The 16111-nt window shown below is 47.0% G+C and overlaps 1 protein-coding gene across 3 annotated transcripts in view; it reads left to right on the top strand.

Annotated features, from left to right (window-relative positions):
• The window catches only part of st3gal1 (ST3 beta-galactoside alpha-2,3-sialyltransferase 1), a 72203-nt gene that overhangs the window by 18506 nt on the left and 37586 nt on the right, over nt 1-16111 (top strand). For all 3 annotated transcript variants that reach the window (XM_031903269.1, XM_012964403.3, XM_031903270.1), the window contains exon 2: nt 12139-12239. The gene's annotated coding sequence lies outside the window, so the exon portion shown is untranslated. The remainder of the gene's footprint in view (nt 1-12138; nt 12240-16111) is intronic.

The following is a 16111-nucleotide window of genomic DNA, read 5'->3' as shown; positions in this document are numbered from 1 at the left end:
GATATCTGGCCTGAAATTGGCCAGATCTCGATCGGCCAGGTTAGAAAATCTGGTCGGATCGGGGACCGCATCGACTCATTGATGCGGTCCCCGATCCGACTGCCCCATTGCCGCCCACATAATCCGATCGTCTGGCCCCAGGGCCAAACGATCGGATTATTATTTTTTTTACCTAAATGGTCCCCGATATCGCCCACCCGTAGGTGGGGATATCGGGGGAAGATCCGCTCGCTTGGCGACATCGCCAAGCGAGTGGATCTGCTCGTGTATGGCCACCTTAATTTACTTTATGTAGAGGTTTTACATTGTGTTTCTGATACAGTCTATTTATCTGATAATATAAACAGTGTATATATATATGTGTGTGTGTGCGTGCAAGGGGTACCGTTGTAATACAAAAGTATAAATTGGATAATTAAAACCAGTGGAAATCAGGCGCGGGGGATTAAGGCTAAAGTTCATATTAGTTCATTTCTGGGGGGATTAGGAAGGCAGAAATCTTTCTATAATTGGCCGCTCTATCTTTTAAGCTTCCATTTGCATTATCCACGGAAGGCTGTTAGCCATGAGAAAACAAATCTGCCTCCTCTAATCCCTGGCCGTGTCACTCGTCACCTCGTTATTTATACCAGGAAATAAATTGGTTTCAAAATGAAAAATAAAAGTTGCACGACGATTTCATTTTCAGCCTCTAATCCTGAACGTTGCGTGGCGGGGGGTAGGAACGGCTTGGGGTGAACTACGCGGCACACTTTGGTCGATTAGACTTGCCAATCACCGCTAAATCTCGTCATGCCACTTTACTGAACACGCCGTGACCAAGTCAGCAGCTGGGGGGGGAACCTGCCCTTTGGCTCTTGAGAGTGACTCTCCGCATTTGCCTTTCCAGAGTGCCGAATAACATTAGCATTGCCCTCTATGAACTCATTAGAGGCTTTAGAGACTTCTTTTATTTCCCCCAGTCGGACAAATTGGTGCCTTGGGAATGCAGTGATTAGCGCAGCACCTTAATGTGACCAATAGGAGTGCAGGACTGGGGCTGTAGCCTTGGGAAAGGAAGCCTGTGGGGCTCAGGACTCATAGACAATATACAGGAGGTGGATAAAATATCCACCAAAGTTGCTTTTCCCTTTATTTATCCTGACAACCCATACGATTGTTGTGACAGCAGAACCTACACCCGTGCTGTACTCCCCAGCTGTTAGGAGAATGGGCTGTTACTCTCTCCTTGTGGCCGAATGCAAATATCAGAAGAGGTCACATGCAAACTAATGGAGATCTAAGGTGAAGATAAGCCGCCTGTCTGGATACAGTTTTCAGTTAATGGAACCCTCGAGGCAATAAAAAGAAGTTTGTTCTGCTTCATGGCAGCTTCTTCCTGGTTTGCACCCTTCCCCATCAAACAGAAGTTAGCCTTATGGTCTCTTTCATACGTGGGGTGTGAATAACTTGGAACTGCTTGTGACCAGCTCCTTCCCAACCCAGACCAAGACAAATCTTTCCTTGATATGCCCACCTTGGGTTAGGGATATCAGGCTAGGGCCTAACAACTGAACTGCAATGATGGGCATAAAAGCCATCGGACCGGGGCCCGCACCAGTGAGCCAACGCAGTCCCCAATCCAACTGGAAGATCAATCCTGCCTGATTTTCGCCAAGATCAGGGAGGCATGTCGGGGGCCCCATACACAGGCAGATAAGCTTCTGAATCGGTTAGGCTGATGAGTTGCTTGCCCGCGATAGATCTCCTACCACGGGCAACTAACCTCTCTGAAATGGCATTGCTTTGGCATTGTGAAGTTGTGCAAAGTTTTCTCCTGCAGGCAACTTTGTGCAAATTCGGAAAGCCGAAGCAATGCATAGACCTTTCCACCGGCGACTCCTATTGTTACTGGTGGAAAGGCATTTCAGAGAGGTCAGTCCCCAGTGGCAGCAGAAATATATACTGGGAGACTAACGCGTTCCGTGGGCCATCAGCCTTAAGGACTTGGATCAGAAGCTGAAATCTGTATGGCCACCTTCAGTCAGGAACAGGGAAACCAAAATTTAATAAACTTTAATGTAGTCTGTAAATACATTGATTAAATAGCAGTTTTGTGCCTCTGTTCCTCTGTTTAGAATAAAATAATCCCTCTAAGGACAAAATGGAGGGGTCAAGGTGCCCATATACAGGGCGGCCTGGGCGTCGGGGGCAAGAAAGACGTCCCGTGTAAAACAATGAAGTGAGAGCAGTGACTTCAACTGAAAACTAATTAGCTGTAGTCTGCTACATAGTTTGGGGTCAGGAGACGTATCTAACACCCCTTTGTGATTATTCGCCCGCCCGTGCCAAATTTGCTTGGGTTTCGGATGACATGACAGGGTGTTGCCCCCGCCGGTGTATTTACACCCTGCCGCCATTGTCCTGCTTCCCCTCATAAGGGAAATCTTCTTGTTGTTTTATTATTTCATCTGTAAATCCCCCCCTACAGCAGTCAGCTGCCTGTCTGTGCCCCTTCCTTACGGCTCAGCATATAAAGTCCGACCCATGTATAACGGAAACAGTATTTTTAGCTTCGTAGCAGATATGCAGAGTTAAACGGAAACTGTAATTGGTAATTGCAGATTAATTAATACTAAAAAAAACACAATGATCGTTGCACCCAAATCAGCCCCACGTGCTATTGGTCTAAACCCCTGGGAAAACCTTCTGGCAAATAGGAAAGCACCGACCTTAATTTGTAAATTAAAGCTATAAGGGGGTTAATTTTGTAACTGGGACTGGGCCGGAGGGACCCAGGGAAAATCTCATTGGGCCCTTATGCCCTGTGCTATCCCAGACCCGCTCCTGTGGAATTGTGGGTGGGACCCAGGGACAATCTCAGTGGGCCCTTATGCCCTGTGCTATCCCAGACCCGCTCCTGTGGAATTGTGGGTGGGACCCAGGGACAATCTCAGTGGGCCCTTATGCCCTGTGCTATCCCAGACCCACTCCTGGGGAATTGTGGGTGGGACCCAGGGACAATCTCAGTGGGCCCTTATGCCCTGTGCTATCCCAGACCCACTCCTGTGGAATTGTGGGTGGGACCCAGGGAAAATCTCAGTGGGCCCTGGCCCTTATGCCCTGTGCTATCCCAGACCCACTCCTGTGGAATTGTGGGTGCTCACAGGGTCCTCCTCCCTGAACACGTGTATGTGAAATGCGTAAGGGGAGGAGATCGGCAGCCTGGGGAATTGGCAATAGGGTCGGGTCTGGGCCGCTGGGGCCCACCAGTGGGCCACACCCTGGTGTCCCGGCCCTGTGCTATCCCAGACCCGCTCCTGTGGAATTGTGGGTGCTCACAGGGTCTGGGGCCCCGCACCCCCCAAGGTGCCTCCGCAGGCCATGTCCCCCACAGGGGCCCCTGCCACGCACCCCTAAGCTCCCGTAGGGGCCCCCGCCCAACACACTTATGTGAAATGCGTAAGGGGTGGACATCGGTGGCCTGGGGAAGCAGCAATAGGGTCGGGTCTGGGCCGCTGGGGTCCACCAGTGTCCCGGTCAGGGCTGGATTTAACTTCGCGGCCCCCCGAGGCCGGCCCCGCCCCCCCCTGAGTGCGCATATACAGAGCAGTGGGGAGAGGTCCCGACTGCTCCGTATGGGAGCCAAATGTAAAAATTCTGTTGCGGCGGGGCGGCATGCCGCCCCTAAACTTGTGCCGCCCTAGGCGCGGGCCTTTGTGGCCTTTACACAAATCCGGGCCTGGTCCCGGTGTCCCAGCGGCCGAATCTGACCCTGGGTGCTCACCCCCAGCCCAGATCATAGCCACAAGGAGAAATTAAAGGTAGTTAAAGGCTTTGGAGGAGCTTGCAACTGGGGGCCCCTGAGGTGGCAGCCCTAGTGGGCCCCGGATACCCCAGTTTGACCCCGGGTAAATGAACCCTTTAATGTATCCATAGCAACAGAGAGCTAGACTGTCAGTTACAAAGCAGAGCAAGGAATCTAAACATAACAAACTATGTACCTGGGGCAGTAAGAGGAAAGGCCTTGGGGGCAATTGTTTATTGACGAACATCTCATAGCAAATTGTAAAGCAAATATAGCAAAATAACCCTTTCTTATCAGAACTGAAAGGATCTGTCAGTTGCCCTTCCAGTGTATTTGCTTTGTCCCGACCCGAGTGGGAGTTTGTGCTCCCCGGCGCATTTGTTTGCCTTGGGTTTTACCCTGCTTGTTACAGTATCGCAAAGTATGCGAGGGGCAGGGAGACACAAAGTGACATTAAACAAAGTGACGTTAAACACGAACGAGAAAAAGAAATAAAAGAGTTTGAGTGATTTGTCGTCAGAATTTTATAGTCTGTAAACAGATTGAAATGCGTGAGAGACGCGGGGACTCCGGGAAGGTTACAGCGCATTTCGCTGTCTTCTAAAAGTGACGGCACTTTAGTTTACTTGGAATGCCTTTATTGTCTTAATGGATGAATTATTACAACATATAGGGTGGAACCCCCACCTTTGGCTGACAAAGGGTGGGGTCCGTTCTAGGAACTCCCCCAAATTATTGATGGTTTCATCCTCTTGCCATGGAGAGTATAAAGGCATTTAACTGAAGCCTTATTGCATTGGGACTGGCGGACCATCCCAGGACCGGGACCTGCTCCGTAATAACCATAAAGGTAAAGCATGCAGTCTAGTTGGTGTTGCCCTTTAGTTTATTTCAGTTCACAGTCAGGTGATTGTGTCTTTCACCCAGCAAAGCAGTGGCCTCTCAAAGCCAATTGCAATATCCATCACCAGGTATAGTTAGATATTCACTATTTATATTGTTCATGTTTCAGCGACTATTCATGTTGGAGTTTCAGAGCTTAGATCACTTGTCACTATCCTTGTCTGCCTAACAGGTTTCCCATTCTTTGCAATGGGCTTGTTTTTCACAAAAGCACAGCTGTGAGCAGAATGCTCTGTTATACAGATAGCTAGAATCTCAGCCATAAAGCAGGGCAGGACTGCTGCTTACAATGGGGGGATCAGATAGGATCTGTGCCACTGTGACAGAATGCTCTGTTATACAGATAGCTAGAATCTCAGCCATAAAGCAGGGCAGGACTGCTGCTTACAATGGGGGGATCAGATAGGATCTGTGCCACTGTGACAGAATGCTCTGTTATACAGATAGCTAGAATCTCAGCCATAAAGCAGGGCAGGACTGCTGCTTACAATGGGGGGGATCAGATAGGATCAGTGCCACTGTGACAGAATGCTCTGTTATACAGATAGCTAGAATCTCAGCCATAAAGCAGGGCAGGACTGCTGCTTACAATGGGGGGGATCAGATAGGATCTGTGCCACTGTGACAGAATGCTCTGTTATACAGATAGCTAGAATCTCAGCCATAAAGCAGGGCAGGACTGCTGCTTACAATGGGGGGATCAGATAGGATCTGTGCCACTGTGACAGAATGCTGTTATACAGATAGCTAGAATCTCAGCCATAAAGCAGGGCAGGACTGCTGCTTACAATGGGAGGATCATATAGGATCTGTGCCACTGTGACAGAATGCTCTGTTATACAGATAGCTAGAATCTCAGCCATAAAGCAGGGCAGGACTGCTGCTTACAATGGGGGGATCAGATAGGATCTGTGCCACTGTGACAGAATGCTCTGTTATACAGATAGCTAGAATCTCAGCCATAAAGCAGGGCAGGACTGCAGCTTACAATGGGGGGGGTCAGATAGGATCTGTGCCACTGTGACAGAATGCTCTGTTATACAGATAGCTAGAATCTCAGCCATAAAGCAGGGCAGGACTGCTGCTTACAATGGGGGGATCAGATAGGATCTGTGCCACTGTGACAGAATGCTCTGTTATACAGATAGCTAGAATCTCAGCCATAAAGCAGGGCAGGACTGCTGCTTACAATGGGGGGGATCAGATAGGATCTGTGCCACTGTGACAGAATGCTCTGTTATACAGATAGCTAGAATCTCAGCCATAAAGCAGGGCAGGACTGCTGCTTACAATGGGGGGGGGGGGGGGGGGGGGGGGTAGATGAGATAGAATCTGTGCCACTGTGACAGAATTCTCTGTTGCTTTAAAAAAAAATGAAAGAGGTTTGATGTCCCCTTTGAAAGGAATGCATGAATCATGTGAGAATTAAAAGCCATTAATTGGTCCCTTTACATTGCCAGATAGTGAGAGAGCCCTGGCTGAAGGCCGCAGGCAAGCAATTACATTCTTTAGAACTCCCCTCGGTACAATGTAACGCAGATACTCGCAGAGCCACGCGCCGCTTCCTGCCGCTCTCGTCCCACATTGCGCCCCTCCGAGAGGCGCATTAAAATGGTATTTACGTCTCTCCGGCCAGACAAAGATCTCCTCTCATGTACATTTCAAAGATTTTTCTCTCCATATGATTTCATTTTTTTAAAGGTCACATTCGCTAAAAGCATTTTTTTTTGGTTGGGAAATGGACTTTGGTTTTTTTTTTTTTTATCTTTACAGATAAAGTTTCTAAAATATTTAAAAAAATGTTTATTATAGATGTCAAAAGTAATGCGCTCAGAGAGAGGGCTCAGTATATAGAGAGAGGGCTCAGTATATAGAGAGAGGGCTCAGTATATAGAGAGAGGGCTCAGTATATAGAGAGAGGGCTCAGTATATAGAGAGAGGGCTCAGTATATAGAGAGAGGGCTCAGTATATAGAGAGAGGGCTCAGTATATAGAGAGAGGGCTCAGTATATAGAGAGAGGGCTCAGTATATAGAGAGAGAGAATGAACGGAAGGGCCCGGTGAGATACCGGAATAGGCATTTCCTGCTGTTCAGTGACTCTATAATAGCACAGATAGCATTTGGACAAAAAAACATTTTTTCTTATTATTATTTGTATGTATGTATATCTTTATTTATAAAGTGCTACTTATGTACGCAGCGCTGTACAGTAGAATACATGAATACAAACGGGGGGTTATTAAGATAATAATAGATAAATACACAGTATAACAATAAATACAAATAAATACAAGATACAGTTGCAATAAGTTAAAATCTAGATTATTTCACATTATTAAACATTTCGCAGTCTGCTTTACCGATAAACTGAAATGTCAGTGATGTTCTTATATTAGTGTCTTATATTCAATGTATTTACCTTTACATGCACTGTATTACATAGGAATAGAATGTATGTGCAAAACTTCCCTTTATACATATGGGCTGAAGTTGTTATTGTTAGTATAGGATTAGAGTGTATGTACAGACCATTCATTCTCTGTGTACTTATGGATTTAAAAAGTCATCTTTGAGTTCCCCTGACCTGTATAACTCAGCCTGCAGCCTTGTGCCTTTATATGGGCACAGAACCCCTCAGTGACTGCTAATATCCTTATCATTTACAGTAGGGGGTACATTATCCCTTATAATACATGAGTGATACTCAGAGTTCCCTGTATAACTCAGCCTGCAGCCTTGTGCCTTTATATGGGGGGCACAGAACCCCTCAGTGACTGCTAATATCCTTATCATTTACAGTAGGGGGTACATTATCCCTTATAATACATGAGTGATACTCAGAGTTCCCTGTATAACTCAGCCTGCAGCCTTGTGCCTTTATATGGGCACAGAACCCCTCAGTGACTGCTAATATCCTTATCATTTACAGTAGGGGGTACATTATCCCTTATAATACATGAGTGATACTCAGAGTTCCCTGTATAACTCAGCCTGCAGCCTTGTGCCTTTATATGGGCACAGAACCCCTCAGTGACTGCTAATATCCTTATCATTTACAGTAGGGGGTACATTATCCCTTATAATACATGAGATAGTGTGTTTGTGCATTTGATTGTATAGGTGAGCCAGGAAGCTAGGTTGCTAGGATGTTTTTTCCCCTAAGTGTTCCATAACCAATAACAGTTAGTGCTGGGTTCACACAGAGGAATTCTGCTGCTCACAGTGTGATTGATCGAAGTTCTCTTTTGTTTTCCTTCCTACCATTCTTATCTCTTATCTCCCAGCTCCAACACATCTGCCCTTCGTCCCTGTTCTCTCTATGTCTCCTCCTGGCACCTCCTGCTCTTTATTTCCTGCTTATGAATTGCTTGTGTTGGGTTCCCATTGTGCCCAGTTGGACCAATGGACACAAAAAAAATGTGGAATTTTTTTTGACCACGCCCAGAATGACAGAATGGAAAATTAATAAGAGGATCTAAAACTGCCTACTAGTTGTAATAGTCAGTAAGCCTAGCAACAAGGCAGCAGTGTGAATTACAGACTGGAAGATGAATAAGAGCATCAGAAAATTGAAATTGGCTGTAAAGGCCAGTGACTCTAGCAACAAAGCAGCAGTGTGAATGACGGACTAGAAAACGAATAAGAGGATCTGAAACTGCTTACTGTCTAGCAACAAGGCAGCGGTCTGAATGACAGACTGAAAGATGAATAGAAATGATTAACTGGCTGTAAAGGTTAGTGACTCTAGTAACAAAGCAGCAGTGTGAATGACAGACTTGAATGCTGAATAGGAGATGGTCTGCTAACTGCTAACTGGCTGCTATTTTCAGTAACCATAGCAACAAGGCAGCAGTCTGAATGACAGACTGGGAAATGAATACCCAAGTTTCTAAAAACAACTTACTGGCTTTGAGGGTTAGTAACTCTAGCAACAAGGCAACAGTCTGAATGGCAAAGTTCAACTGTGAGTAGAAGAGAGTCTGAAAGGGTCGACTGGCTGTGAGGGTCACTCAGTGTAGCAACAAGGCGGTTGTCTCAGTGACAGACTAGCATAAGAGTAGGAGAAGAGCCTGTAAGGGTCAATAATCCTAGCACCAAGCTTGCAGTCTGAATGACAGACTGGAACAATGCATAAGAGAGAATCTAAGAAGAGTTCTAAAACTGGTTGTGATGGTCAGTAACCCTAGCAACAAGACAGCAGTCTGAATAACAAGCTGGAAGGTAAACAGGAGAGATTAACGGGCCCACATTACCTTCATAGGGTCCCCCCCATTATGGATTTCCCACTCTTAATGATCTAACAGTTACAAGTGCATTTACTTTATTTTGTTAGGCTTCAACCTGTGCGGCAGTCGCTGAGCCAGCATGAAAGCCAACCTGTCCCCTGGGCATTCATTTCACTTCTGTCCAAAATCCAACTTTTTCTTTTGTGTCTTTTGTCTGATTTTATCCATTCCCATGGCTCGCACAGGGGGGGCTCGCGCAGGGGGGGCTCGCGCAGGGGGGGCTCGCGCAGGGGGGGCTCGCGCAGGGGGGGCTGGCAGCTCGGCAGAGGCTTCATTTGGGGCAGCTGGCAGCCTGGCCCAGCGCAGAATAGACACCGGGGATAACTGATCGCATTCCTTACCCTTCCAGCGCTCAGAACAATGCTGGGAAATCTGATTTATAAGTTTGTCCACAATATTTGATCCTGAGAATAAATTGTCATCGTCGCCATCGGCCAAACCTTGTGTCACTGCAGCAGGAGGCTCGGAGTCAAAAGAGGGACCATGCCCAGTGGCCCCCAGAACTTGCAGTCCATCAGCAGCTCTTAAGTTATCTTTTAATATGTTATATCCTAAGCAACTTTTCAATTGGTCTTCATTTTTTATCTTTTATACTTTTTGAACTATATTTGCCTCTTTCCAGCTTTCAAATGGGCCAACAAAACGATTTTATTATTATTGTTTTTGTAATTTTCTTTCTATTCAGCCCCCTCTCCTATTCATATATCAGTCTCTCTCTCAAACTACTCCCTGGTTGCTTAGGTAAATTGGAACCTAGCAACCAGATAACTGCTGAAATTCCAAACTGGAGAGTAAAAAAAGTAAAATAATTTTGTAAAGAACTACCAATAATAAAAAAATGAAGATCAATTGTAACTTTTCTCGGAATAGCTTGCTCTATATCCTACTAAGTTAACTGGTTAACTCAAAGGCGAACAACCCTTTTAATGGACCCTGAATGTTTCGGCAGGCAGGGGTTTGTGGCGAATTTCCACGTTTCGCCATTGGCGGATTGTTTCGCGAAACGATGAAAAAATTTGGCGCGGAAAAATTTTCCGTGCATCCAAAAATTGTCGCCCGCATCAAAAAAGAATAGTCACAGGCTTCAAAAGAATAGTTGTGCGTCAAAAGAATTGCCACGGGTGACAAAAGAATAGCCGCGGGCGACAAAAGAATAGCCGCGGGCGACACAAGAATAGCCACGGGCGACAAAAGAATAGCCACGGGCGACAAAAGAATAGCCATGGGCGCCAAAAGAATAGCTGCGGGCGCCAAAAGAATAGCTGCGGGCGCCAAAAGAATAGCCGCGGGTGACAAAAGAATAGCCACGCGATAAAAGAATAGCCGCGGGCGCCAAAAGAATAGCCGCGGGCACCAAAAGAATAGCTGCGCAACAAAAGAATAGCCGCGGGCGACAAAAGAATAGCCGCGGGCACCAAAAGAATAGCTGCGCAACAAAAGAATAGCCGCGGGCGACAAAAGAATAGCCACGCAAAAAAAGAATAGCCGTGGGCGACAAAAGAATAGCTGCGGGCGACAATTTTTTTTGACATTCGCCTTGATTCGCGAATTTTTCGGTGAAGCGAAACGGGACAGATTCGCTCATCACTGGAGAAGAGCCATTTTGGAGAGATGGTTGCTGCCTGTGCAGGGGCCCTTTGTGTATTAATACCTTTAGTTCTCCTTTATCTGCCCCCCCCCCCCATAAACTGGATCACAAAATGCAGGTATTATGCTTTGTGTAAATGGTGCCAAGTGTTAGGGTATGTGCACTAAGGAAACATTATCTGTATTTAGTTTGTAACCCTTTCCTGGTGTTTCTGGTCTGGGCAAATAGATCGTCAGCAGGTCTGCGCCGTTACTTTGGCATTCAAGGGGTTAACCCGTGTACTTTTCCACATTATCAAGTGGCTTGTTTGTTGCTTTCTGTTGGAAGAATGGGAATACGAGCACCTTTCGGAGCTGTTTGAATGCAGCACTAAGCACCGCCGGCGTGTTTTTGCGGAGATAAGAATTCTACGTTTGACATGCGCCGCGGTGCTCGGCAATCAGTGCCGGCGCGGGGAGGCCAGGGACAAAGCCTGCCAAGTGCAACCCGTTGCCACAAAGGCATCAAGGCTTCCTGCTCAAAAGAGCTCACAGCCGGCGCCTTTTTAGCGCCACGTTGCTTGGAATTGTGCCCAATAAAGGGACAGGAATAACATATCGATAGCTTGTGAGTCAGATTTGCACAGATAATACCTTTTTCTTCTTTTTCTGAATTATGTATCACAATACAACTCCCTGTTAATAATGCAGTGTTTAATTGCTAAGGGTCCAGCCTATCCCTTCCCTGGGTTTAACTGCTCTGGGTCCAGCCTATCCCTTCCCTGGGTTTAATTGCTAAGGGTCCAGCCTATCCCTTCCCTGGGTTTAACTGCTCAGAATCCAGCCTATCCCTTCCCTGGGTTTAACTGCTCAGAATCCAGCCTATCCCTTCCCTGGGTTTAGCTGCTCAGAATCCAGCCTATCCCTTCCCTGGGTTTAACTGCTCAGAATCCAGCCTCTCCCTTCCCTGGGTTTAACTGCTCAGAATCCAGCCTATCCCTTCGCTGGGTTTAACTGCTCAGAATCCAGCCTATCCCTTCCCTGGGTTTAACTGCTCAGAATCCAGCCTATTCCTTCCCTGGGTTTAACTGCTCAGAATCCAGCCTCTCCCTTCCCTGGGTTTAACTGCTCAGAATCCAGCCTATCCCTTCGCTGGGTTTAACTGCTCAGAATCCAGCCTATCCCTTCCCTGGGTTTAACTGCTCAGAATCCAGCCTATTCCTTCCCTGGGTTTAACTACTTAGGGTCCAGCCTATCCCTCCCCTGGGTTTAACTGCTCAGAATCCAGCCTATTCCTTCCCTAGGTTTAACTGCTTAGGTTCCAGCCTATCCATTCCCTGGGTTTAACTGCTTAGGTTCCAGCCTATCCCTTCCCTTGGTTTGACTGCTTAGGTTCCAGCCTATCCCTTCCCTGGGTTTAACTGCTCAGAATCCAGCCTATCCCTTCCCTGGGTTTAACTGCTCAGAATGCAGCCTATGGGTTTGGATGGGAAAAGTACATATCATACCCTCATTTTCCCTCCAGTGTTGCAAACAGATAATGCCTGACTGTTACAGATAAGGAAATACTGACATTGCCCTTCTTGTTTCCTTAGAGTCACGAGGCACCAGATATAGGAGAGACCCACCAGCACTCAGCGCAGTCTGTGGATCCACTGGAATAGCAGATGCATAACAGAAGCCGTCGCATGTAAAGGTAGAGAGATACAGAATGATTCAACTGAATATATGCAATAAGTAGAAGGAATTTGGGTTGCAGGGTACAATGAATAAGGGGTATGTAATAAAGTTTGCCCAGGAGCAGTAACCCATAGCAACCAATCAGCAGGTAGAATTTACCGGTCACCTGTTTATTGGTTGCTATGAGTTACTGCTCCTGGGCAAACTTAGTGCCTTTTATTATAAATTAGGGTTAATGTGTTTTTGTACTGAACATGTCTCGTGGCAGTAGGCTTCTGTGTTGTGATTACAAGCATCTTGCACTGCATTCCCATGTACAGTGATGCTCCTCAGGAGCAGAAATCAGGGCATTTTGCACTTGGCACATTGTTCCATGCATGGCAAACAAGCTTCTTGAGTTTTTGGAAACTCCATTAAAACTGTCCCATGTCAAAATACTGTAGGACTGTAGGTCAACTGTATCTGCTCCCCTGGTTGATACTGTCGGACACCTGTATCTGTTCCTTTAGTTAATACTGTAGGACAACTGCATCTGCTCCCTTGGTTGATACTTTAGGACAACAGTATCTGCTCCCTTGGTTGATACTTTAAGACAACTGCATCTGCTCCCTTGGTTGATACTTTAGGACAACAGTATCTGCTCCCTTGGTTGATACTTTAGGACAACGGTATCTGCTCTCTTGGTTGATACTGTAGGTCAACTGTATCTGCTCCCTTGGTTGATACTGTAGGTCAACTGTATCTGCTCCCCTGGTTAATACTGTAGGACAACTGTATCTGTTCCTTTGGTTAATACTGTAGGAAACTGTATCTGCTCCCTTGGTTGATACTGTAGGACAACTGTATCTGCTCCCTTGGTTGATACTGTAGGACAACTGTATCTGCTCCCCTGGTTGATATTGTAGGAAACTGTATCTGCTCCCCTGGTTAATACTGTAGGACAACTGTATCTGCTCCCCTGGTTAATACTGTAGACCACCTGTATCTGTTCCTTTGGTTAATACTGTAGGAAACTGTATCTGTTCCTTTGGTTAATACTGTAGGACAACTGCATCTGCTCCCTTGGTTGATACTTTAGGACAACAGTATCTGCTCCCTTGGTTGATACTTTTGGACAACAGTATCTGCTCCCTTGGTTGATACTTTAGGACAACGGTATCTGCTCTCTTGGTTGATACTGTAGGTCAACTGAATCTGCTCCCTTGGTTGATACTGTAGGACAACTGTATCTGCTCCCCTGGTTAATACTGTAGACCACCTGTATCTGTTCCTTTGGTTAATACTGTAGGAAACTGTATCTGCTCCCTTGGTTGATACTGTAGGACAACTGTATCTGCTCCCTTGGTTGATACTGTAGGACAACTGTATCTGCTCCCCTGGTTGATATTGTAGGAAAATGTATCTGCTCCCTTGGTTGATACTGTAGGACAACTGTATCTGCTCCCCTGGTTGATATTGTAGGAAACTGTATCTGCTCCCCTGGTTGATATTGTAGGAAACTGTATCTGCTCCCCTGGTTAATACTGTAGGAAACTGTATCTGCTCCCCTGGTTGATACTGTAGGACAACTGTATCTGCTCCCCTGGTTGATATTGTAGGAAACTGTATCTGCTCCCCTGGTTAATACTGTAGGAAACTGTATCTGCTCCCCTGGTTGATACTGTAGGACAACTGTATCTGCTCCCCTGGTTGATATTGTAGGAAACTGTATCTGCTCCCCTGGTTAATACTGTAGGAAACTGTATCTGCTCCCCTGGTTAATACTGTAGGAAACTGTATCTGCTCCCCTGGTTGATAACCAGATTTTCATTTTCACAAAGGTTGAAACTCCTGCATCTTACAGAATTTCTGGGGGGTAAGCCTTAGGAAAACCCCACTGTGCTCACTGTTAAAACCAATGGAAAAGGATCAGGGGCAAAAGTTTCCCTGACTTGATGGTTAACTTGACATGAGGAAGATGAGGAAAGGAAGGAAGGAAGGAAGAATGTTACTCACATAACCACATGAATTTTAACCAAAATGCTGATTCAGCAGTCACGCGACAGTTCTTGCACTTAATTGATAAGGTTGTAACTGTTGCGCAGTTTAATTGCTAAGTTGCTGTTGATCCTGTAATAAACGTTTCCCATAATGCAGACAGCAGTCCGGCAATTATCTTCATTTTTTCTTATTATGTGGGTTTTAATCGTTTCTTTTTTCCTCCTACATCTTGGCATTTAAGCCGCTATCTGGCTGCTGAAGTGACTGACACCGGGAGGTTGCAAGTGTAATGGCTGGCAGACTGGGATAAGGCTGGGATGGGAAGATAAGAAATAAACAAATGAGAATGGGTCAGTGACAGGATTTAAATGCCACGGAATAAATAAAGGACCACTTGCAAAGGTAATTAGTGAACCTAGTGTAACAGAAAGGTTAACTTCCCCTTTAATATCTGCTTCAGTTACACTATTAGTGGCCTACATGCAGAAGTCGGGTCTTTAGTTAAATCATTACTACATTCAGGGTTGGACTGGGGGGTGCAGGGCCCACACCCCCCCCAAGGGACCCCTGCCGTGGTCCCCAAAGATCCCCCCAGGCCCCTGCCATTCACCCAACCCCCTTCCCCAAGCGCGCATACTTATACCTGTGGGCCCCAGAGTGCTCAGCAGGGACCAGATCTTGCCCGGGGGGGGCCCACCAGGTTTTTTCCCGGTGTCCCACCCAGTCCGACCCTGACTACATTTATGTTCAAATTGCCTTTAGTCTATTTTAAAGACACAGACTCTTCTTCCTTTCAGTGGAGGTGTTCAGGGTCGGACTGGGGGGTGCAGGGCCCACCGGGGCTCCCGCCCCAGGGGCCCTGCAGGTGCCCCAGCCAGCCGTTTCCCCTACCCCCCCGCAGGGCCCCCACCTGACGTCCTCCCTGAGCCCGTATAAATTGAACGCATAAGGGGAGGAACTGTCAGAAGGGGGAGCACCGGCAAAGGTCGGACTGGACCGCTGGGGCCCACCAGGATTTTTCCCGGTGTCCCGGCGGCCAGTCCGACCCTGGAGGTGTTACTGGCAGTTTCAGCCTTACTTAAGACTCCATTCCCAATACCTTTAATAGTATATAGTTAGAACCATTTTTTCTGCTTTTCTTGCACCTACAATATAAGCAATATTCAATAAAGGAAAACAAATGCCGTTTACTGGTGAGATTTATCCCACAATCATTATATTTTACAACAATGAGATATAAAACGCCCAGGACTTTAAGTTGCTCTTTTTTCCGCCTCCATTCTCTCCGGCTGTTCCCTTGGTATCACAGTAACCCGTAGTGGATAATGCGGCGAGCCTTATGGTAACAATCAGCCTTCGTACGCCGCCTTCCCTGGCACGCAGTTCCTTTGGGTCGGATTCAGGTGGCGACTTTTCAAAACCAGCTTCGTTCCAAGAGAGAACTGGGCGGCCAAATCCAATATGTTCCGCACTCCCGCCAAGCCTGCCTGACATCACCGACTAACGCTGCGAACATGTTGCAGAGACAGAACGTGTCGGGCCTAAAGGGGAAGTCAGACCATGATAAACATTGTGGAGTCCATTTAAAGGGGTACACACCACTATATCCGCTACATGAGCCCATTTCCTGGAATGACACTTAAATCACCGTCATTTTGGCTTGGTCGGACAGGGGGGTGAAGGGCCCTGCACCCCACAAGGTACCTCCGCTGACGCATCCTCTGAAGGGGCCCCAGCCGCACACCCCTATCCCCTTCATCCCCCACGCAGGGGCCCCCGCTCGTCGTCCTCCCCTGAATGCACGTATGTGAAACACATCAGGGGGGCCCACACCCCCCAAGGTATCTCCGCTGACACATCCTCTGCAGGGGACCCCACCCCGCACCCCTTCCCCCCCTGCAGAGGCCC

The sequence above is a fragment of the Xenopus tropicalis genome, chromosome 6, assembly GCF_000004195.4.
Source record: "Xenopus tropicalis strain Nigerian chromosome 6, UCB_Xtro_10.0, whole genome shotgun sequence".
Taxonomy (NCBI): Eukaryota; Metazoa; Chordata; class Amphibia; order Anura; family Pipidae; genus Xenopus; species Xenopus tropicalis.
This window is presented reverse-complemented; position numbering and strand designations above follow the sequence as displayed.